This window comes from Carassius auratus, unplaced genomic scaffold (assembly GCF_003368295.1).
Source record: "Carassius auratus strain Wakin unplaced genomic scaffold, ASM336829v1 scaf_tig00038947, whole genome shotgun sequence".
NCBI lineage: Eukaryota > Metazoa > Chordata > Actinopteri > Cypriniformes > Cyprinidae > Carassius > Carassius auratus.
In genome coordinates this window covers 45,001-70,469 of record NW_020526478.1, presented here as the reverse complement: position 1 = coordinate 70,469, position 25,469 = coordinate 45,001, and the positions used below count along the sequence as shown (strand labels likewise).

Below are 25,469 nucleotides of genomic sequence, written 5' to 3'. Positions count from 1 at the left end.
CTGTCTGCAGAATGCTGACGATCTGTTAGTAGCATCAGCAGAATGTCCGAGTGATGATGAAGATCTTGAGGAGTGTGAGCCTGGAAACGGTGAGTCAATCTTACTGTATATGTGTGTTTTTATGTGCTGTACACACACACACACATACATACTCTCACAAAATCCCAATCCATGTGCAGCTGTGATTGGTCAAAATACGCCTCATTTCGAGTTGACAGTCACATACTGAATCTAAATTAATTAAGTTATTGATGAATGTATATCGTACTATACAATGTGTCTTTGATCATTTTCACCTCTGATAGTAGTGTTCAGTGTACTTCTATCTTGCACAGTTTGTGTCTGAAGTAAGTGTGTGTAGTGTTAGGGATGTTAACTGATTGTGAATGCAGTGAATGGATCAGTTGTCTCTGTCTGTATTTGGGCTGATGTCTTCTATCAGTTCATATTGATGAGGTTTAGCCATATACTGGAACAGTTATTGAGATAATGATGTGGTCTTATCATCGGGTCAGTGTGTTTGTGGTCTGATCTCATGGCACGTCTGTCTGTCTGTCTATCTATCTATCTATCAACACTACCAATGTCTTAGAATGCCAGAATCCAGCTATCCACTGCCTAGCAATCATTTATAACACCTTAGCAACAGGCCAGCATGTGCCTAGCAACCACCAAGAATGCTTCAGTAACTGCTTAGCAACCACTCAGAACACCCTGGCGACCTCCAGGGAACACCATAGCAACCATCTGAGGGTTGGCAGCAGTTCATCTGTGTTTTTAAGAGCAAATATTTCTGTTGCACACTGGAGAAAACAAAAGGACAAAGAAAACAAATTGTGTGACTCAACATCAAATGCAAGACAACAAAATGAGAGAGAGAGAGGGGGGGCTCTGACTGGCATCGGTATGTTCCTCACGTTTGCTGATATCCTGGGAGAGACGGATGAGCCACAGACGAGGCAGAGAGAAGGACGGATGGATGGAAATCTCTGCATTGCGTTTCTGCTCCAGGGTCCCAAAGAAACGTATCATGAATGTCCCTCAGCTAATCCCGATGGGCTAATTAATCTCTGCCCTCTTTAGATGCTCCTAATTACATCATTCACTGGAGCCTGCCGACCATTCTCTAGTTTATAATGAGCTGAAACTACAATCGCACAACAGTCTGACTGTTACACACAATAGCCCAACAGTCTGACTGTTACACAAAAACACACAACAGTCTGACTGTTACACACAATTGCACAACAGTCTGACTGTTACACAAAAACACACAACAGTCTGACTGTTACACACAATAGCCCAACAGTCTGACTGTTACACAAAAACACACAACAGTCTGACTGTTACACACAATTGCACAACAGTCTGACTGTTACACAAAAACACAGAACAGTCTGACTGTTACACATAATAGCCCAACAGTCTGACTGTTACACACAATAGCCCAACAGTCTGACTGTTACACAAAAACACAGAACAGTCTGACTGTTACACATAATAGCCCAACAGTCTGACTGTTACACAAAAACACACAACAGTCTGACTGTTACACACAATTGCACAACAGTCTGACTGTTACAGAAAAACACAGAACAGTCTGACTGTTACACACAAACGCACAACAGTCTGACTGTTACACACAATAGCCCAACAGTCTGACTGTTACACAAAAACGCACAACAGTCTGACCGTTACACACAAATGCACAACAATCTGACCGTTACACACAAACGCACAACAGTCTGACCGTTACACACAAACGCACAACAGTATGACCGTTACACACAAACGCACAACAGTCTGACCGTTACACACAAACGCACAACAGTCTGACCGTTACACACAAACGCACAACAGTCTGATTGTTTAGGGATGTGAAGAGACTTTCAACCAGCATAACAATTAGCATATATACGAACAACAGACAGGTTTTGATTTATAGTTTTATTAGTTGGTTTCATTGGCTTTATAGAAACAATAAAGCAGCTCTGTCTTTTTGTATATAATCAAGATAATCTTAATTTATTAGTTGCAGAAGCAAGTCTAACAAACAAACATGAATATTTCAGCATGCTGTATATGAAATGTGTGGTAGGGTTTGATGTGAAGCGAGTACATTTACAGAGGTTAATCTCAGTCTCTCTGAGCGTCTGGGCTCACGGTGTCTTCTGTCGTCAATTATTAAGCGTCGGGTTGGTTTCACCTACACCATTACTCTAGTGATCAGATTCAAAATCAAATTAGCTAAGAAAGAGACAACTACAATCTCTGTCTTCCCCGTGGCCCAAGTGCCCGCAGCACTAAACAGTGAGATTTTCAGCTTTCATTATTGCATGTAGATGTAAACAGGCCCCAGAATGTCCAAAATGAGCCGGACCTTTTCTGTCCTGATCTCAGTGTTGCTCGTCTTGTCATGAATGTGATCCAGTAGATCATCTGATCGACTCTCAGGGTTCTGCTCCAGAACTCAAGTAACATTTACACTTCCTTATTGTGTTTGTCCTGTTTTCCAGTACAAATATCTAAACATTCGCAAATCAAGATAGAATTACTTGAGAAACAAAATGAGATTAGATAACAAGTCTTGGTTTCTGAAAAGAATATAAAAATTAAATGAGCTCATGCTTAAAACAAGAAATTATAGAAAAAAATATATCATATTTTGCAGTGCATTTAGACTAATAGCTGAGAATCATGAACAATATCGGATGTAATGCATTTAATTACAGAGGTATTACTCTTAGTTTTTCTGTCATTTAATTACTGTTATTTCTCATTGTAATTGCATCAAATTCTTTATAAACTATGAAACATTCTTTACATGACAAAATTAATGTTTTAATGTAACCTTTAAAAACATTAAACATTAAACATTAAACATTAAACATTATCTTACCCAACACTGACCATGAATTAAGTGAAGGAGAGAAATGGCTTTTAGAGATGTTTTTAATGTACTTTTGTTTTGTTGCTGTGCCTCATTATATTTCCATTTTCTCTTGCCTAAAACTGTAATGTAGAGTTGGTGCAGGTGCTCTGTGCTAGTTCTGGATTAGTGATTTAATTCTATGCATCAGTTTTATTTCTGCCTATTAATGACATTTAATTTGCCAGTTAAAGTACATTGCATCTCTTGCAGTTTGTCTGGCTTAAATTGCATCTCTTGTGATGGATTTGCAACAGACAAATGTAAGAGTCATTTGTTGCGGTTTAAGAAATAAAAGCAAAGGAGTGAACCATGAGTAAAGGTGTAGTCATTACTCTAGTTACTGATGTTGCTCACGGTGGCACTTACTCACTCCAGACAATCATCATGAAACAAGTGCTCTGCGCTGAGGATGTGCGATATTAGTTTGTACACATGATTCATGATGCTATTCTGATGTTGGTTTTGTTGTCAACGCAACTGTCACAGGAGGCAAAGTTTGACCAATCACAGACTAGAACAATGATTTTTATTATGAGATTTGTCAAAAGAACACAGACATGCAGCAGCGACTGACAGGTTGATGTGTTGTGTACACGTTCACAGATTCAGTTTCTGCGGATTGAAAGTTTGAGAAGGTTTGTCATACAGATCTCCTCGCTTGTTTCCATCAGCTTCCTTCTAGTGCGATTTAGAGAAGATACTGGAGTAAAATCATCAGGATTCAAGGTTCCTCTCAGAGCGATCGATTCTGCCCAATCTGGGAACAGATTGCTCTGAATTTCCTTGCGTATCATAAGATATTCCAACAAATTTAATAAAAGCAGGAAATATTGTTGTGCCCAGTGGCACATTAACACATCGGCTCGTATAATTCATAAAGCAGCAGTGTCAGTTACTGAATTATCAGACTCCATTCGGCGCCCTTGACAGATCGTTCCTCTAAACGGCTGGTCGCCTCCGGCGGCTTTTTCTAGCAATGGATATAAAAGATTTGACAGTGGTGAACAGGCATTAAATTTATACCGATCTTCTCGGTGAACCGTTCCCCAGACTCTCAACCCGCAGACGCACGGCTCTACATTAGGGCTGTTGGGTGGGACGGACTCTGTGAAAGATGACATTAACATACTGTTTCCTTTTCAGCTTCTAACAGACATGTGTGTTCTGAATGTTAATATCACCTTTTCTCCTGGTGGATTCTCTTAGTTTCTTTGAGCTTAATGAATCTGTTCATGAATATGCAAACAGGAAACTATTTTTTCAAAGTTCTGCTGGTTAAGGGGAGGGTGCCATGTTGATGCCATGGTTTGAGGAGGTTTCCCAAAGCGCTCAGATCACAGCTGAACAGTCCTTCCGCCCTAAGCAATGTTTGTCACACTAATTCCCCTCATCATGTGTAGAACAATGATGTGCATTATGTGTTTAAACTGAACAATCTCTGCACCTCATTTTCCTAGTTTCATTCTCCATCTCAGGTGTTGATGCCACAGATGAAATTGTTTCACAATTCTGAGCTTAATCCTAATGAATACTCTACATCTTGTATAATTACATTTTTGACATTCTTTGACAAGCCAGTTCCAAAGAAAAACATGTTTTTGTTATTCATGGTATGAGATTTCCAAGGGACTTATGAATAATTATCTTGAAAGATTTGTTTTTTTTGGGGGGGGGGGGGGGGGTCTTGTGGGACAGTAATTTGAAAATATCACCTTCGGTACCCCGGGGTGAGAGTGGGAGGTTTTGCATATAGATCCTCATCATTAGCGAGCTATCACCATGCCAACGGGGAGCAGGGATTAAGAGCTTTATGAGCTCTGGGAAAACATTCACTGAATGATGAGTTCAAAACATTTTACCTACTTTGAAATATGGGCTGACATTTGTTTATCACTATCCCAGAACAATCTTACACAGCTTTCTTTTTGTAATTTTTTTTCATGCAAAAATCATGCGGCCAATTTGTTAATGTAAGTGACCTGTACTACGTGGTTTGCTCTCTTCTTAAACATGCAGTCAGTGAGTGGAGGTTAGCACAGCTAGCATTAGCATTAGCACAGATGTAGAACTGTTTTTGTAGGATTAATCTGAATGTACATTGTAGTTTATACACTGGATAGTTGGTTAGCACATACTTAACTTTAAATGTTTCTCTGTATTACTCTAACCCTGTAATGTAAACGACTGTAATTATTTAGCATTAGCCTAGCTGTTTATAGTCTTATTCTGAATAGATGCTAACGAAACTAACTTTAGAACTAACCTCATTAAGTCTTAGTGCTAACCATTCTAATGATGGCTCTTCTCTCTCTTTCTCTTGTTCACACATTTTCTTGGGTTCCAACTAACACCGTGTTCCTTCTCTCTTTCATCCTAGGAGGTGAACTAGTGTTGCCAATTATAACTGTGGATTCCCTTGACCCCCCATCAATTGTGACACATTACCCCGTTATTCCCCCACCCCCGACCTATCGCCCCTTCCTCACCTTGCTCGAGACCACCAAAGAGTCTCTCCCCTTGCCCGGCCGGCCCCCCTGTCCGCTGGACCAGGAGGACTGCGAAGAGCCCATGGAGGTCTCGGCCTACGGCTCGGGCGAGATGACGGAGTCTGACGATGAGGACTACTATAAAAACTCCCCCCTTGTCACTGACCGGACTGTACTCCCCCCTCCCCCTTCGGGCGGGAATCCCCGAGGCGATCGGCCCTTCGCCCGTTTGCCCAAATCCCATCGGCCGTCACTCCCATTCACCCCCACGGCCCCCCCGGTACCCCATCTCAAACCTGGCATCAACAATGGCCCCAACATCCCCGCGGGTAAAATGAACACCCGTGACCAGGTGCTGCTGCCGCCCATACAGCCGTCTGGCGACCCTGAACATGGCGGGCGGCATCGACATAACCCAGGTATAACATATCCTCCCAATTTCCCCCATGTGTCCACTACAGACCCCTTGTCTCCAGACCGGGGACCTCCAGGAGGGGTGGAAGTGATCCGAGAGTCCAGTAGCACGACGGGCATGGTGGTGGGCATTGTGGCTGCAGCCGCTCTCTGCATCCTCATCCTACTCTATGCCATGTACAAGTACCGCAACCGCGACGAAGGCTCCTACCAGGTGGACCAGAGCCGTAATTATATTAGCAATTCAGCCACGCAAAGCAATGGTGCCCTAGTGAAGGAGAAGCAGCCCGGCACAACCAAAACGGGCACAAAGAGCAAGAAAAACAAAGACAAGGAGTATTACGTCTGAGCTTGGTCTCCGGAGGGACTGAGGAGGAAGCGAGTTGGAGAAGGAGAGAGATAGATGAGGAATGGAAAGGGAGGTCCAGGTATTTGTTGGCAGTTTACCAGTCACATTTAGAGCTCTGACATCAGTCTTCTTTTATTTCCTGTCTTGTCTAGCTGTTGGCCTCATTTCCAGCAAAACCTAAAGATTTAAAAAGCGTCTAGGGTTTGGAATCATCCCTCCCTCATTTCCATTTTTGATAGCTAATACCTATTACAAAAAAATAAACTCTGCAAACCTTTTGTATTCAAGAAAAGTGGATTTTTCCTCACATGTAATTTGATCCTCTAGTTTGTTCTTTGTAAATACTATGTGAGTCCTCAATATTCAGATCATCTCCTAACCTGATGTCGAAACTCCCATGTACACCAGGCTGCTTGTGCGATCCATTGTTGCTTCATTAGAGCATTGGATGTGGTTGAGAATCGTTTGGGAATGAGAGCAGTTCAGTTGGAACGGCTTGGCATAGGTGACATTTCAGAAACAGATGGTGCCGAAAACATTTAGCAGTCACACTCCTCTGTAATACTGCCAAACCAGCTCTGTGTCAAATCCGTCTCCCTCTCTTTCCAAGTGCTTTGAGTTTTCATCCTCCGCTCCCTTGATTTCTCTCTTTCTGTCTTTCACCACACCCTTACTTGGCTTGGTCTCTTTTTCCCTTGTCCTTGGTGCTCAGGAGCAGATGCAACGTAATTCTGTTGTGTTTCCAGCATGTGGTATTTAAATGAAAAGAGACAAAAACTGTTTCTGTGGAGTCAAATAAATATATATCTATATCTCAAACCGTTACAACTAGCGAAACATCTGTGGATGATCCCAGCCGCCAGAACTCCCAGAGGCCCACGGTCACCATGCGTTCCAGCAAATATTCGTCATGTGTTTTTGGGGTTCCACTGGGCTCTATCCTGGACCCGCTGAGGATCTTGGTTTCTGCTCCACATTCAAGAACCTAAAACCCCAAACAGCAAATAGTTATATTCATATACAGATATTTGAAAAGACAAAGGGACACAAGTGTCTGGAAGTCTGACATTATTGATCGAGACCCACATTACGTCAACAAACCATATCAGTGGAAACAGCAGAGCAGGAGGCTTGTTTTGTTTTATATATATATATGTGTGTGCGTGCTTTTTTTATTTTGTCACGTCAAAGGGAAAAGACAGTAAGGTTCCAGTTAATTTACATTCCACGTAGGGAACGTGAACTCTGCGTCTTTGACCACGTTCTCTCAAGATGAAAGTAGGTATGAACTTTGCACATTTAATGGAACAAACTCTCTTGAAAGAAATACGAAATGGCCTATTACTTGGAAGATGTGCATCTCGAACTCTAATATTCTAATTTTCTCAACTCTATTAAAAGACCTAAACTCTGCATTGAAAAGAAAATGTTTAAAACAGTTTGTGAAATGTCAAAATATTTGAACCTCATCCCAGTGCTAAATGAGATGTGTTTTTCCTAATCATCCCTAAGAAAAAGAAAGAAAGAAAGAAAGGGCAATGAAATGCAAAGATCAGTGAATTGGATTCCAGAAAGCAGATGCTCCTTTGAATATTAAACGGAAAAATGTGATTTGGTTTACAAGAGAACGTTTCCCTTGCCAGGCGGGATAGTATCTCCTTGAATCCAGGAGACTTTGATCGTCTGACTCTCTGTTTGAATCATGTCGCTCACTTTACCCAGCGTGTGGAGGGCTGTTCATACTCCATTCTCACTCAACGAGGGTCAGACATCATCATCATCATTTGCTTTCACTCTTCCATCTCTGTGTGTTTGTGTGAGCGTTTGTGTGCTTGTTTGTTTGTGTGAATGTGTTTCCATTCTATCTGTTCCTGTTCAGGTTTGTCGGATGCGTTTCTCCTCAGCTCTCTTGTTCTTTCTAAATGTTATTGTAGAGTGTTCCAGTGAGATGAATCTGCATACGTGTATATTATCAGAAGGGAATACAATTGGTTATATACTTCTTACACCCCGTGTCGTGTGCTTATTTCAGATTCACAGTTTTATTCCAGAATAATCTTCCTCACTTCAGCTCCACACAAACACTTTGAGAGTCTAAACTGGAGTGTATTTACGGTACAGTGTAACTCTGAACTTGTAAAAACACATTTATGTGAGTGCCAGCAAGTTTTTGATTCTCAAAATACTACATGGTTTCTTATTCAATATTTAAAATGAAGCTGAAAACATTGTAATGATTAGAAAATTAAACCTTTGTTATCTTGAATTGGAGTCCTGATTTGATTCCAATATGGTTGAGACATAAGACATTAAGACAGAGTAATAAAAAAAAGTACGGTGAAATTGCCAGATATAAATATGGTTAATTTATATTTTATTACAATGTATTACTCCTTGTCATTTTTATTGGTATGTCAATTAATTAATTATTGATGCCAATTAATACGTTTTATTTCCTATCACTGACCATTAATCACTATCCTACAGTCCACAGTGATCCAATCAATCGTCGGAGGGGCGCTCGTTCTGTCCCGCTGCCATAGGCCTGGTTATATTGTTGGTCAGCATTCAAACACAGACTCACCTCTCTGACCACTGAAACACATGATATAACACAGTTCAGACAGTCAAAAACACTTCAACTTTCACAGGATGATTTATATTGTATGGAAGCCCTGAATCGCAATGTGTAGGGGAAAAAAAAAACAGTCAAGGTGGAAGAAAAATTATCTTGATGCATCCTGAACCCAAGACTCACAAAATGTGTTTTCTTCTCTAAAAAAAATATCTTTCCATTTTTTTTTCTTCCCAGCAATTTTATTTCTCACTCTCACAAAAAAAAAAAAAAAGTTTTCTTTCTTTCATTATTTTTTTCTCAATATGCAACCCAACAGGGATCAAGACAAAAAATTTTTTTTATTTATTTTGGGGTGGAAATTTTCAGATCAAAAAAAGAAAGAAAAAGAAACAAAACAAAAACACTGGTGTTGTTATTTTTATTTTGCTTATTTTTTTCTATTTGTTCCATTTTATGCACCTTGAAGTCTTTTTTTTTCTGTGTTCTCTTTCCATTTTTTTTCTCTGAATTCTTTTTCTGTTTCTCCAGTCATATTTTTTTTCTTTCAGAATGTTTTTCTGTCCCAAAGACATTTCTTTCACTCCTATTATTTTTTTTCCTGCTTCAAATTTTTTTTTTTCCTCTACCAAATATTTCTCCCTCTTGGCCAAGTAATAATGATGAGCAAAGGGTCTAGTGTCTAGTATGTTTAGACTGAATGATATACAGGTGCATCTCAATAAATTAGAATGTTGTGGAAAAGTTCAGTAATTCAACTCAAATTGTGAAAATCGTGTAATAAATTCAGTGCAAACAGACTGAAGTAGTTTAAGTTTTTGTTTCTTTTAATTGTGATGATTTTGGCTCACATTTAACAAAAACCCACCAATTCACTATCTCAACAAATAAGAATACTACATAAAACCAATTAAAAACATTTAGTGAATTGTTGGCCTTCTAGATAGTGTGTTCATTTAATGTACATGTACTCAATATTTGATAGGGGCTCCTTGTGCTTTAATTACTGCCTCAGTTCGGCGTGTCATGGAGGTGATCAGTTTGTGGCACTGCTGAGGTGGTCTGAAGCACAGGTTTCTTTGATAATCTGTATTGTCTGGTCTCTTGTTTCTCATCTTCCTCTTGACAATAGCCCATAGATTCTCTCTGGGGTTCAGGTCTGGTGAGTTTGCTGCCAGTCAAGCACACCAACACCATGGTCATTTAACCAACTTTTGGTGTTTTTGGCAGTGTGGGCAGGTGCCAGATCTTGCTGGTAAATGAGATCAGCATAATCAAAAAGCTGGTCAACAGAAGGAAGCATGAAGTGCATCAAAATGTCTTGGTAAACGGGTGCAGTGACTTTGGTTTTCAAAAAACACAATGGGCCAACACCAGCAGATGACATTGAACCCCAAATCATCACATACTGTGGAAACTTAACACTGGGCTTCAAGCAACTTGGGCTATGAGCTTCTCCACCCTTCCTCCAGACTCTAGGACCTTGGTTTCTAAATAAAACACAAAACTTGCTCTCATCTGAAAAGAGGACTTTGGACCACTGGGCAACAGTCCAGTTCTTCTTCTTCTTAGCTCAGGTAAGACACCTCTGACGTCTGTGGTTCAGTAAATCTCAGTCAACTCTCTGTTAACATGCTTGGATACAGCACTCTGTGAACAGCAGCTTCTTTGGCAATGAATGTTTGTGGCTTACCCTCCTTGTGAAGGGTGTCAATGATTGTCTTCTGGACAACTGTCAGATCAGCAGTCTTCCCCATGATTGTGTAGCCTAGTGAACCAAAATTATAATTTGTTGAGATGTGAATTGGAGGGTTTTTGTTGAATGTGAGCCAAAATCATTGCAATTAAAAGAACCAAAGATGTAAACAACTTCAGTCTGTGTGCACTGAATTACTGAAATAAATTAACTTTTCCATGACCTTCTAATTTATTGAGATGCACCTGTATGTAACCTGAGTTCTCATATAGTGAATATTCAGATCATCAAAGTAGTGTAAGCAGTTGCTTTAAAGCTTAATGATTGCAGCCCCTGGTGTCTGAGGTTGGTACTGTATGTGAGAGAAAAATGGTGAGTGAGAAAAGTTTTTTGGTAGAGATAAAATTTGAGAAATAATATTTGAGAAATAATATTAATAATAAAAAACGTTTTTTAGAGACAAAGATTTGGTTGGTTTAGGAGTAGGTGTGGGGTTAGGATTAGGTGTAGTGACTTCAAGAAGGGGTAATAATTCTGCATGGGGCGAAATTGGGCACAACATCTACAGCTACTAAGATACATTGACATATGTGTTGCATACAATAATAATAATAAATAAAGTCAGACATGTGATTTCACCTGCTGTTTAACAAGTGATAAATAACCAATATAAATGAAAAGAAAAAAAACCCTGCGAGGACTGAAGAAAAGTGCAGATGTGTTTAAGAACAAACACACAGCTCTCCTCCAGTTTCCATAGAAACAGGCTTCTGTGCTCTGTGTGTGTGTGTGTGTGTGTGTGTTTGGGGTTTAACTGGTTCTCCAGTGATTTCTGAAAACAGGCAGAAAAATAAAACAGACAGCTCAAACTGAAGATGAAAACAAGAACGTTTGCAAGCGTTTGTCTTCTAACCGATGATTTATTCAATAATCAAGAGATTTAATAAATATCACAATCCATAACGCTTGTAGTCCTGGAAACCACAGTTTGTCCCTGATATTCCCAGGTTTTCCTGAACACTGTCTACTAGCAAACATATCTTCAACACAGAATACTGGACAACAATAACAGCCTTACTGAAACACACACACACACAAACACTCACACATACTCTCTCTCTCTCTCTCTCTCTGTGTGTGTCAGTAAGGTGGTTATTGTTGTCCAGTATTCTGTGTTGAAGATATGTTTGCTAGTAGACAGTGTTCAGGAAAACCTGGGATCACCCCATATGCTTCTGAGGGGACAGACATGTCTGAAAGATCAAGTGCACTCACTCAATCCCACAATTCAGAGGATGAGTTAGCGTTCAGTCAAGAGGGATCTGCTTATATTCACATACTCAGAACTCATCCAAACCAAATATAGCAATTTCTAAAAGAAATGTGCACATTAAAAGAAAAGAAAAATCATATCTTTATAGAAAAACTAGTTTTCTGACCATTTTCCATTTTTATGATTTCTTTCAAGAATCTGTTATATTTGTATGATTGAAGCGATCTCATGTAATACAGGAGTATTTCACGGTTAGAACCTGTACACCACCGAGGGTTAAACAGCAGACCACTGCTTCAGCATCTGAAACACACCACAGTCACAGATCAGATCAGATCAGAGAAGAGAAGAGTCAGGAGACAGCGCCACCTGCAGGACACACACACACACACACACACACACACACACACTCAACACCTGATCATTACAGCAAACATGAGGAGAAACATCACGTGTTCACACACACGATCACAACAAACTAATCCTGCATCTACCAGCGTTCTTCATTCCACTTTAAACTATATCTCACCAGAACAGGTCAGATTTCTGTTACATTACTGATGAACCGAATGAGTTAGCAGCGTTATACATTTATCACCAGTAAATCAAGAGTGTTCAGTCTCACACATATCAACTAATTACTGCCCATTAAACAGCAGTTTATTACACTAACGAGAACCACAACCACAAACATCAATCAGTACTGAAATAAGAGAACTGAACTGACATTTCTCATTTATGTTTAGTTTAAATTAATATACTAAAATCAGTTAAATACAAATTATATACATCAATAAAAACAATACATAATAAGTGTATTCTTTAAAAACTGAAATACAAATATCTAATTTAGCATCTCAATGGAACTAAAATAACCCTAGCTATATTTATTCAAGCTCATACTGAATTATTAACAGAATATGGTGATATATAAACACTGTAAAACAACACTAAATATCATTGTTTCCCTCGCTCAGAACATGTGAAGCACAAACACAGACACAGACACAGGTTTAGAGTCGTGTTAAACTTTATTTGGTCTGGCTCCTTTTTACAGTCTTTTTCTCTTTTTTATTATTTTTTTTAATTTAAAAGTTCCACAGGTTAAAACCCATTACAATTAGCAAAATAAACATTCACCCTTTAACACAGAAACACCAGACTCATGATCGAGCTCACACACACACACACACACACAGGAGTAATGGAGTGATTAGGCCCAGCCCATTGAGAATAACACACACTCTCTCTCTCACACACACACACACACACACACACACACGACAGATGTTATACAGGCTTCTCCAGAACTCAATATATCTCAATAAGCTTCAGTTAAAGCACGAATCCTCCTCAGTGACAAAGCTTGCCCTCACACAGATCGGTAGTGAAGGGTGAACGTCCGTGAGCCTGAGACGAGTGTTTGGTCGATGAGCGTAAGAGAAGAATTCAGAGGAAAAACTGTGCAGATAATTCTGTTCAATCTGTGACACTGACCCTCTGCAGCACCCATAACTCCAGTGAAGAACCTAATAAACCCTAAAGATATGTCTGAATATAAAATATAATAAAGCATCCTAATGTGGACTGAGTCTCTGACCCTTCAAATCTCTTGAATCCAGTGTGTTAAAGGCCTTGCTAATAAATATCTATGCTTGCGATGAGCTTCATTCACTCGCAGCGGATGATGATGATGATGACAGAACATGACATCATCATCCTCTTCATCAGTGATGAGCAAAACCCGTCAGCAGTGTTTGTGAAGTCAGATCTCCAGCAGGAGCACCTGGTCTCTGTGGAAGCTGGTTTTCACCAACATTAAAACATGAACAGGACAACTGCAACTTTACACCTCACAGTTGTGACTCATTGTGAATTTATCTCTCACAATTTCAAGTTTATTTCATGCAATTCAGACTTTTCTCAGAATTTTAACTTTTAATCTCACTTTTTTCTATATATTTAAAGTTTACATCTCATAATTCAGACTTTTTATCCCAATTGTGAATTTATCTCTCACAATTTCAAGTTCTAAACGTGAGTTCTTGGTTTATTCTTTCTATGAGGAGAATCTCACAAATCTATGGAAACTATGTTTCCACTACAGAGATATAATAAATAAATAAATACATAACAAAAGCTAATTGCAACTTTTTATCTCATAATTTTGAATTCATATCTCAATTTTTACGTATACATCTCACAATTCTGACATTTTTCCCACCTCAATATCTCCCAATTCCAGACCTTATTTATTTGTTGTATTTGTAATTCTGTGTTATTCAAATCGAGCAACTTTGATCTGAATTCTGAGTTGAAATCTCGCAATTTCATGGAAGCTTGTTTCAGCTACAGAACAAAAAAGGCAATTCTAAGTTTTTATCTCACAATTCTGACTTATAAATAAATAAAAATCTTAAAAAATACAAAGTAAAAAAATCGCGAGACATGAACTCAAGAACTCTAAAATCGCAAGATATAGATTCGCAACTGTGAGAAAAACAGTCAGAATTGTGAGATAAAAATTCGTAATTACTTAAAAAAAAAAAAGCTAGCTTCCACCACAGTATAGTGGTGTAGTTGCCATTTTTACTTTTTTATCTGACAATTCTACGTTTATATCTCTCAGATGAGCCTTAAAGGGATAGTTCACAGAAGAATGATTTACTCACCCTCAAGCCATCCTGCGTGTATGTGACTTTCATATGAAGCCTGTCAAAGTTATATTAAAAAATGATTAAAAACAGTCCAAAAGAAGTCCAATGAAGTGCATCCATCCATCATAAAAAGTGCCTCACACGGATCATATCCATATTTAAATCTTTATAAAGTGTAATCCCTAGCCTCTGCAACTGTTGTTCTCGTGTTCATTCCTGCAGATCATGCTGTGTGAGGCACTTTTTATGATGGATGGATGCGCTTTATTGGACTTCTTTTGGACTATTGAGAAATAACACCCGTTCACTGTCATTATAAAGCTAGGAAGAGCCAGGACCATTGTTAATATAACTCCGATTGGATTTTTCTGAAAAAGAAAGTCATATAGACCTAGGATACCTTAACTGTGCCTAAAATTATGGGGTACATATATAAATAATGAACTATCCCTTTAAACTCAAGCATAACTCAGAATTGTGAGACATTAATTGTGAGATTGTTATTTTTCTGCTTGTACTGATGAGAAACCGCTGGCGATCTGATGGGAATGAAGGAGAAGAATGACCGTTTGGAAGATCAAACTGGACGGGAACCAGGTTAACACATATTCACACTATTCTAGCTGAGGTTACGGTGCTGATAACTGATGGTTTGAAAAGGTAATTACACCAGATTGGCTCTACGACATTCACAGACTGATCAGTATTTTATGTTCCACTGCTGTATGTAGTTATTATTGCATCAAGAATCTGAAAAAATACACAAAATATCTAAAAACGAGACACTTGAAATAATCTGACATTTGTAAATATGCTCTGCTCTACAAGCGCACAGTGATGGAGCCAAACACTAAAGGAGGCCATTGTTCCTCCCGGAGGACTTCCATTGTTAGGAAACCCTTGAGAGAGGAGAATGTGACCAGCAGGGGGAGCTAGAGCACACCCGAGTCACGAGATCTCCAATGGATCTACAGTGAAAGAACAGCAGGAGACATCAATCAACACGTGTTGAACTGCAGAACATCCTCTCATTACCACAGTTTAGACCGTTCTAGATCAGAGGACTAGTCATAGATTATCAATTAACACTGCTCCTAATGGCTTTATCTGTCTTGTTTTCCAGTACAAATATCTAAGCATTCTTAAAGACACATTTACTCGAGAAAAAAGACTTGAAGATATTAAATCATGTTTTCCAATAAAAACGATCAACATGAATTTAATTTGCAGTTTAAGCAAGAACGAAATTTGGAGTAAGAAATGTAATCTTGTTTTCCTTTTGAATGAAGTTCAGTTTTCTTGCCCTATGAACAGATTTCTTTCTTGTTTTAAGCATTAATTCATTTCATTTTAAGCATTTTCATTGGAAAACAAGACTTTTCAGTTTGCATCTTCAGTAAATGTATTTAGATTAAATATTTAGATATAATGTACTTGGAAATCCACCTAAAATTCTGTCAGAAGCACCAACACTGACAAGCATCATCTCAACGCATTGCCAAAATGTTTTAGCCATTAACAAATCTGATTAAAGTTTGAGAGATATAAATGGATTTCTTCCCAATGCATCTGACTCCAAGACTATTCAAATATTACTGGAAAACCAGACAGAACTACTGATGATGAGGTTTATGTTTAGGTCTCCGTATTGCTTAACGCTCTTCAGTCCAACATTTGGCGAGCCAACACAATGGTCTCTAAAAAAGGACTTTGTGATTTCATCATTTCAGGCTGATCTCCCACAATCTCTGACTCAACAGGTTTAATTTAAGAAACGTAGCCCACTTCTACTGCCCAAACACCACCAGCGAGGTCAGCAGAACATTTCTCCACTCATTCAGGGATGTGTGACGTGAATTATGGAAGGCACAATAACGCAACTTTTGTCGCCTACAGAGACCAATGTAGACTGAAACAAGGAATCATTCTGAAATCATCTGACAGTGACTGCATCACTTCTGAGACCAAATAAAGCAATGCAACGAGTGCAGATCAACTTAAGCGCAACTAGAGGCCATTAAGACCCTGAGACAGTGCTGGAAGACAGGAAGACCAACCAATCAAGAGAGGAAGACACTGAATGACCCATCGACACACCACCGGGACTGGGTCAACACTGGGTCAGATCTCCTTGGTTTGTGGGACAGTGTTCAGAAGCGGTCGTCTCTGAGCGGCTCTGGGGATCTGAACGGACTGAGGCCGAGGCTCCGGTGAGGATGGACCCTCTCTTTGGGGCCGTCGAGGGGCCGGCTGACACCCATCCAGCTCAGGTCTAAGAGCGGAGAGTCGGCCGGGTTCAGCGGCGCCACCCGCAGGGACAGATTGGGACTGCCATTGGTGGAGCAGGGCGCCGAGCGCGAGGTGGGGAACGGGGCTGAGAAGGGGTCAAAGGTCGAGGCGTGGTCCGAGTTCATGGAAGGGTCGACCCTCAGATTAAAGGGGTCACAGTCCGGGGAAGGGAAGGGGTCACAGTTTGTGAAGGGGTTTGTGGGCGAGGGCTGGTAGGCCAGTCGAGGGCTCGTGGGGCTGCTGATGACCCTCTTGGCGGCCGCTCTGTCCGTCACGCCGGCCGAAACGAAGCTCCACGGGTCGATGCGGGGTCGGTTAGGGGACGGACGCGGCCGAGGGATGATGTTGACCTCCAGACGCCGGGTTTTAGGGCTCCACAAGCGAGGGTCAGGATACAGGGCGAACGGCAGCAGAGACTTGTCCTCGGCCTCAAACGTGTCCTGACACAGCGGGAGATCCAAGACTAGCAGAGAAGACAGAACAGAAGTAGTTATGGGGCGTGAGTAAACAATATCTAGAACTGAAGTTCAAGGCTTAATCAATGGCTCTGAATAGCTGTACAGTGTTAAATGCAATGCTGTTGTGCATACCTTGAAGATTAATTGAACTCTAGGGCTGCAACAACTAATCAATAAAATCAATAATTATCGATAATGCAGATTATCGACAGTGATTCTCATGATTGATTATTCGGGTCTGCCCACAGTGCACACAACTGCAGCTAGTCATCAAGTTACAGCACTGAATAACACATTTCTATGAACAAAATGCATCTACAAATACTGGAGGAAACCGAATGAGCTCCTGCAGGAAAGGTACGTGATCCAAGCTGCCCAAAACATGATAAACCTTTATTTCAAGCTCCAAGCTGATGCATTAGTGTAATGGCAGGCACTTTGACAGATATGTGTGTGTGCATCCTCTGCACAAACACTTTAGTTAATGGTCCTATCCTTATCTCTAAATGTCACAAATTCACACAAGCCTTTCCATTTTTGCATAAAGTCCTGTCCTGACAGTCTGCGTTAAGTTGAAGTCTTACATTAAACAGACGAAACACAGAGAGGCGAGGGAGACAATATTCAGCACAGAAACATTCGCTGTGCTGAAATATCTGTTGTTTAACATTTATTTTTAGGTTTAAAAGTCAACATGCAGTGCGAGTAATTTATGAGCGGAGGAACTGTGAAGAGACAGCAGCGTGTGACTGACTGAATATAAATATCAGACGCTTTTACAGGACAAAGAAACGACAGTAACAGTAGTAAGCTACTCTTAATGCTAGAATATAATTATTGCTGTTATCTGTGAAAGAATGTTATCTGGCAGAACCAAACTCAAGTTTCAGTTCGTTATTTGTACAAAAATTACAATAACATTTTCAGAATAATTTTTTTTAACAGATACCTGAAACAAGTGTGTTGTCTCATGACAGGTGGTCTAATAAAGCTTTAAGCACAGTATGTTTTCATAGCATCAGTTGGCACAGTTGTTTTAAGGACATTGGGCAGAATGTGGAACGGTGTGTTTTTGGCAGTAAAATTAATATAAAGAAAATCAGGGTTTAATCCGATTAATCAGAAAAAAGAATCAGCAACTAATCGATTATCAAAATAATCATTAGTTGCAGCCCTAATGAACGCATTCCATAATTGATTACTTTACTGAAATAAAATTAATAAACAACTACTTGGATGTACTAAAATTACTACAAATAAAACAGAAATAAACAATTATAAAAATAATTATATATAAAAACAAAAACTGATAGAAAATGACAAAAACACACAATTACTAGAGTGAAAATATTAAAATAAAAACAAATTTAATTAATTAATTAATTAGATTACTAAAAACTAGAATAGTATCTCAATGATGCTAAATAACACTGGTTATTAGTAACTATACAATTATTAAAGCGCACATCAACACACACCTATTATTTTAATTAATAACTTTAAACTTCACATTTCAATGGTTTAATGTCAGTTTTTCTTAATATATTGTCATACTGGTGCATTAATTAGTATTTTTAAATGTACATTTATGCATTTGGCAGATGGTTTTATCCAAAGCTGCATTCAAGGTTTACATTTTGACCAGTAAATGCCTGTCCTGGAAACCGTGACATTGCCCTTGCGAAAATGAAATGAAATGGAAAACTGATTTTTGTACTGTTATTTAATATTTGCAATAAACATTTTTGATCTACTTTCTGTTTAGACCATCAGATGATGATATACTGTCAAAATGTGCCAATATCAGTCTACAATATCATGTAAATTGGCCACTATATAATTTCTTCAGTGTAAATACATCTAAACGTTGCTTAAGATGCAGCTTCTGTGCCACTTCTGCATCGACAAAATCCATTTTAACACTACAGATTTAATCTGTTTGATAATAGCCTTTAGTGTTTTATTATTCTGAATCAAATTAACTGATTAAATGTAGGAATTTCACATTAAAATTGGAATACTAATTCTAAATTATGCCAGATACTGGCCGATATATCGGTTGGCCACTGAAGTGCAGATTGCTCTGGAGCATCTGTGCTGTATAAAGCCCTTACTGAGCTGTGATGAGTTGAGTCCGTAGCTGGACCTCCTCCTGCGCTCTCCGCTCTGCTGGGGCACCTCGGCGTCTCCATTAGCGTGTGCGCTCCAGTGGGGGGCAGTCCTGCGCCCCGGCCGCTCTCTGTCCCGTGGGTTGGGCGGTGGAGGCGTGAGCGGCAGGGGCTTGATCTCGGGCGGCTTCAGTGAGTCCAGAAAGCCTCGAGGCAGTGAGTCTGTGCTGAAGGTGATCAGATCCCCCACCACCTCTGGACCTGGAGAGCGGTCAGGCTCCGGCTCCGGCTCCGGCTCCGGCTCCAGCTCCAGCGTGGACAGCTGTGTCCGTGAGGAGACCCGCGGTGGCGGTGTGGGCGGGAGCTGCGGCTCCAGACAGTGACCCAGAGCCACAGACGCCAGCAGGGCGGCGCTGCTAAGCAGAGCGCGGTGTGTGCTCTTCCCCAGACTGACCGGCCCGGACTGATCCGGTTTGGGAGAACTGCACGGAGACAAGCCACCTTCCTCACTCTCTGAGCCCTCTGACAGACACACATAGATATACGAGTCAGAAACACACATGTGATATGATACAGATTCTAAAATAAGTCACATTTATATTTTGTCAGTTACGAATTTATTTTCAAAAGCTACATCAGCATCAAGGGCTATTTTCGTGTCAAACAGGAGTAAACAATAACTGCACTTCCACTGTCAGACCAACAGTTAGCGTGCTAGTGCATTTACTGAAACAGGAGTTCTGGATCTGCACGTCATTCATACAGCTACTTCTAAACTCTGTCTGCGAGCTCTCTCTGTTGCTCTGGCTGAACAGATAAGAGTATAGCGAGAGAGCAGACAAACATAAGAGAGTTTATCAATTTACTATAGCTTCTACTCCTAATGGAGTGGTTTTGTGCATGCCAGTTATCACATCAATTGACAGAACTAAGTTGAATTAAAGGTTAAAATATTGCTTTTTTCCTCTTTCAGTCACTTGTATGAAAGCATCTGCTGAATTCATAATATATATATATATATATATATATATATATATATATATATATATATATATATACACACACACGTGTGAGTTAGTAGGCTATGCATTTATATGTGTGTGTGAGAGTGTGTGTTTGAGGGACTGAGTGTGTTTTTTTACTAAGTTTGTGTGTTTGAGTGAGTAATGAGTGAGTGTGTGTGTGTGTGTGTGTGTTTTTGAGTGAGTGTGTGTTACCATTGTGGCTGGGCTCTGGTGTGATGGGTATGTACTCCTCAAAATCAGCTCTCGAATCCTCGTTACTGTCCACCTCCAGGAGTTTGGCTCTCATTGACAGACTGACACACACACACACACACACACTTCAGATTCAATGGTTTCACACACACAAGTGCACTGATATACAGCCGTCCCAGTCCCATACCTGTTCTCCTGCGTGCTCAGACGGAGGATCTTTGGACTCTTGGGGCTTTTGGGGCTCAGATGAGGAGTGAATTTCCTCTCTCCATTGGTCTGCTTGAGAGGAAGAGACTCCAGCGGCCAAACCGAGCTCCACTTACTCTCACTGGGACCCACTGAGACACACACAGACAACATCTGAGACACAACACACTCATGATGATGAAACTTTAATCTACACCGGTCTAAACTGGAGGAGAGACTAAACCAGATCATTATGATCAAATAATCGTAATCTACACAGCTTCATTGATTATTATTAGAGGAATTGAGTTTGTGCTTTCACTCCAGATACTGTGATGGTTTCAGAACTCAAAATCTTCTCTGATCCAGACAGACTTTTAAAAAACGAACCTACAATAGGATTAAATATTATAATAATAAATAAACCTTCAACACCAGAAGAATAACATAAGATAAATAGGGTCTAAAACTAGGATAAAAAACTAGGATAAAACTTTTATTTTATTTAAGTTCATATATAGCTAACAATAACTTTTTAAAAGTTGCATAAGTAATGATGAGATCTGGTAAAGTTCATAAAAATAATTATTAAAAATTTTAATCTAATTAATTACATGATGTGTGAGTTATCAATCAAATTAAAAGCACATTTATTCTGGTAGAGAAACAACAGATCATTTAATACATTTAATTCTGTTTTTTTTTATATACAGCTTTTACTCGGTTTCATTTTTTGTTTTAGTTTATTTAGTACTTTAAGTTAAGCAAAATAAAAATGGTAAATGTTGGGAGTAATATATATATATATATATATATATATATATATATATATATATATATATATATATTTTGTCAACAGTGTCACCATATGTAATCATTCTAAAGTCACTTCCATGCACTTTTATGTTTCTATGCTCTTTACGTCTTCCTCTTAATTTGGTCTCGGTTTACTATGTTTCAGTTGTATCTGAAAGTTGATGTTGTGTTTTGTAATGCACATATGGAAGAGTAAGCGAAGGAGGGAGATATCTGGACAGACTCACGCTGTATCGCTCGGAAGCGTGGACCGATGGACGGCGAGCCCATATCCGGAGAATTACGCCTCTTCTCCAAACACGGAGACGCCTGGACCGTGATCTTATGGATAAAATCTATAGGGCAAAAAAATAAACAATATGTACAATCAGATCAAGACAACACTAGACAAGAAAACACCTTCAACACACTACAGACAAAAACACTGAGACTGTGCTTCCATAAAACGTCTTCTTTCAGAGTAGTGGATGCAACTTTAATTGTTTGATTTTATGGCACTTTATCTATTTGCGTCTGTAGATTTCAGTTCAAATCCATATCTTTAGAAGTTTTATCTCCACTTCAGCAGCACTTACACACACCAAAACTTAGAGATTTATCCCTCTCTATATTCTGAAGGATTTTACTGAGGGTTTTATTGATATTTCATTCACATGAGTTTTTATAGCATTTTATTCCTAAAAAACCTGTTAAAAATGTGTTTGTCTGTTGACAGTATTTTCTGATTTATGCAGTGATAAAAAGAGAAATCCAGAATCCCCTCTATAAAAACCTCTAACTCTAATGTGTCAACAAAATCAAACAAAAATTATGAGCCTGGCTTTAGATTTATCTTCTGGACATTTCTGCAAATTAGGGCATATTTAATGATGCAATTCATCAAATTTAAACAGAAGATTTCAAAAATATAAAACAACTGTGATGAATAACAACAGTATAATTATGTTGATATCTCTTAATTCATTTCAACCCTTTCTCTTTCAGCATATCACTTTAACAGTGAAACCCTGGTTGAGTAAAATGCAGGTAATTATTACTAACGACGTGATGAAATGTGTATGTTTTCTGTGTTCTGTTACATGTTAACTCCTTTCCATTCTAGAGTCATAACAGCTAATTACCGAACAACTGCAGCTCATTAACGTCTGTAATAAAGTGCACATGATAATTAGAGAGGATCGTCAGCTTTATATAACGACCTCAAATACACTGACCATAACAGATTATGTGGTTATTACTGAAGGAGCAACCCAAACCATAATATCTGCACGGCAACCGCATAACAACCACTACAAACACCCTAGCAACGGCATGGCAACACTTAATCTACTAAACATAATCCAGAAAGTTTTATCTAGCGCACAGTGATCCACTAAAGGCTAGCAGAGCCCTCTTCTCAAGAAAGTGTGTGTGTGTGAAGTGAAGCCTCCTCCTCACCCTGCGGCATGCTGATCTTCTCTCCGTTCTTCCCCTTCAGCTTGTGTTTCTTGAAGGTTCCCTTGCGCTTCTTGACGTTGGGTTTCTGGTTCTGGTTGAGGTGCATGATGAGCAGTGATAGCTCTCGCTCGAACACGTCCTGCTCCCACTGCGCTAACTGCTGCTCGCGCTGACGGAGGAACTCCTCGTGAGACTTCTGCTCCAGCGCCGCACGCTTCAGCTCCTCCTCACGACACCGCAGCTCCTGCACACACACACACACACACACACAAATATATATGTGTATATATATATTTACAAAATTATAGAATATCAATTACGTTGAAGACCCCTCTCCCCCCCATCTAGACTGGGATCTTTCTAAGATTTATTTAATTGATCTACAGAAAATACAACTATTGATACATTTAAATAATTATATTATAAATTAAATTCAGATGAGTTAGGGACTAAATGTTATTTAGGGGTTAAATTCATGACATTTCCACTTATCTGTGTTTATGTGAAAGGTTTTTTTATTACTTTCAACTCAAACATGGCAATTTCTACTCGAAATATTTAAGAGATTGACATAACTAGAAAAATTTACATTCATTAAAAGATTTTTTTATAAAGGTCTTGAAATTCTACGTTTAAACTGGTCTCATATATCCAGGTATTCTTAAATTTAGATGACATGAAAAGGACTAAAAATAAGAAATAGGCCGCCAGTGAATCTTATCTGGATGTTTATCTCTTTAGCTCATTTTAAAGCTGGTTTAGTCTCATCTTGAGTGTGTCATGGGCCCCTTCCAGAATGAATATAGACTATGGTAAGATGTAATGTAGACTGGATTCTGCTGTCATTACTAGAGTTATTCATGTAAACATTTGATGAGCAGAACGTGTGTGTGCATGTGTCTGGTGAGGAGCTGTGTGTGACCGTCCCGTTAGGCCGTGAGAACCCATCATACCTTCTCTTTGGCCCGCAGCTCGTCAAACATGTCCTGGATCTCCAGTTTCCAGTCCTCCTGGAGCGAATGGAAGGAGTCCTGCGGCATCTCGTGCATCACCTGCTCCTCCAGAGCCATCAGCTGCTGCAGGATGGAGGAGAAGCTGGGCCTGCGGTGCGGATCCTGATCCCAGCACTCTGACACACACACACACACACACACACACACACAGTTAACTAATTACACACCACCCTGCATCGCTCACATATTCAGCTGTACTCATTCTCTGTACAAATGCACCTTCTGTATTTCTCTTTCTCCAACTCAAAGCTTGCTCTCTTCTACAGAAATATATAATCATATTTTACATGTACACATTTATTAAAGCATTGCTATTTGCACTTCTGATTGGATGCTAACTGCATTCCATCGTCTCTGCACAATGACAATAAAATCCTACTTAATCTAACACTATTATTGTTTTTATTCATATTTTGAACTAGTTTTTATTTGTTCAGTTTTAATTCATAAATATTTATTTTCTTTCAGTTTTTCTCAGTTTTAGTTTTGGCTTTTGCCATTTTATATTTGAAATATGTCAATATGGGTTTTATTAATCGTGACATCAGGTGAAGTTTTAGTTATTTTAGCACATCAAGTTACACTGGATGAAAAGGTTGCCTTGGGATCTAGCTGAATCCATCTCTCTCAAATTAATTTAACTTTAAGAAGCATTTTATGAATGGTTTTAGTTTATATTTTTATATTTTAAGTTTTAATATTAGCTTAATTTGTAATAATTTTGTTTTGTGTAATTTTAATCATTTTGTTTTGAAATGTCCATATACTATGTTTAACTGAACAAAAATTTTAAATATTTTATTTTATTAAATATATATTTCATTTCAGGGTTAAAATTCATTTAATTTCAAGTAACAGAATCTCTTTATGGTTTTAATTTTCATATATTTCCTGTTTTAATTTAAGTTGAAGATTTAGACATTGTTGCACCTAAAGGCTCATGTTTTGAGAGATATTGTTTGTTGAATGTCTGTATGAAGGACGCACCGGACATGAGCTGTGTGAAGGGCTCCGGGCAGGTGGACGGGATCGGAAGGGTCAGTTTATTCACAGCGACTCCGTAAGCCACGGCCAGACCATCGATCCCTCTGTAGGGAACCTCTCCGGTCAGCAGCTCCCATAATAACACCCCATAACTAGAGAGAGAGAGAGAGAGGGAGAGAGAGAGAGAGAGAGAGAGAGAGAGAGAGAGAGAGAGAGAGAGAGAGCGAGAGACATTCAGATGTGTGTCTGCAGCACTGACACAGAGTGAGTTCATCTGGACATCAAACCATCAACATCAGCTCATTAAACACATCTCACACTTATGTGCTTTGACAAGAGATGATGAGAGATGTGTGTGATTTATTCTCATCATTTTATTGTCTCATTGATAGAAACTTTTTCTTGCATTATTTAAATGATATTTACAATATGCTTTGGTATGAATATTACAGTATTTAACAGCTCAAACAAGGCTTTTCAACTTCTCATGTTTGATTGATTATAACTGCTATAAAAGTTCATACGGTGTACAAATTAGTCAAGTATTTTGCAGCTGTTTACAGAGCTTTCTCATATAAA

At 39.2% G+C, this 25,469-nt stretch overlaps 2 pseudogenes; one reads left to right on the top strand and one right to left on the bottom strand.

Moving 5' to 3' along the window:
- Nucleotides 1–8,185, top strand: part of LOC113083581 (neurexin-2-like) — a 127,810-nt pseudogene extending 119,625 nt beyond the window's left edge.
- Nucleotides 8,186–13,222: 5,037 nt separating this feature from the next.
- Nucleotides 13,223–25,469, bottom strand: part of LOC113083580 (mitogen-activated protein kinase kinase kinase 11-like) — a 25,960-nt pseudogene continuing 13,713 nt past the window's right edge.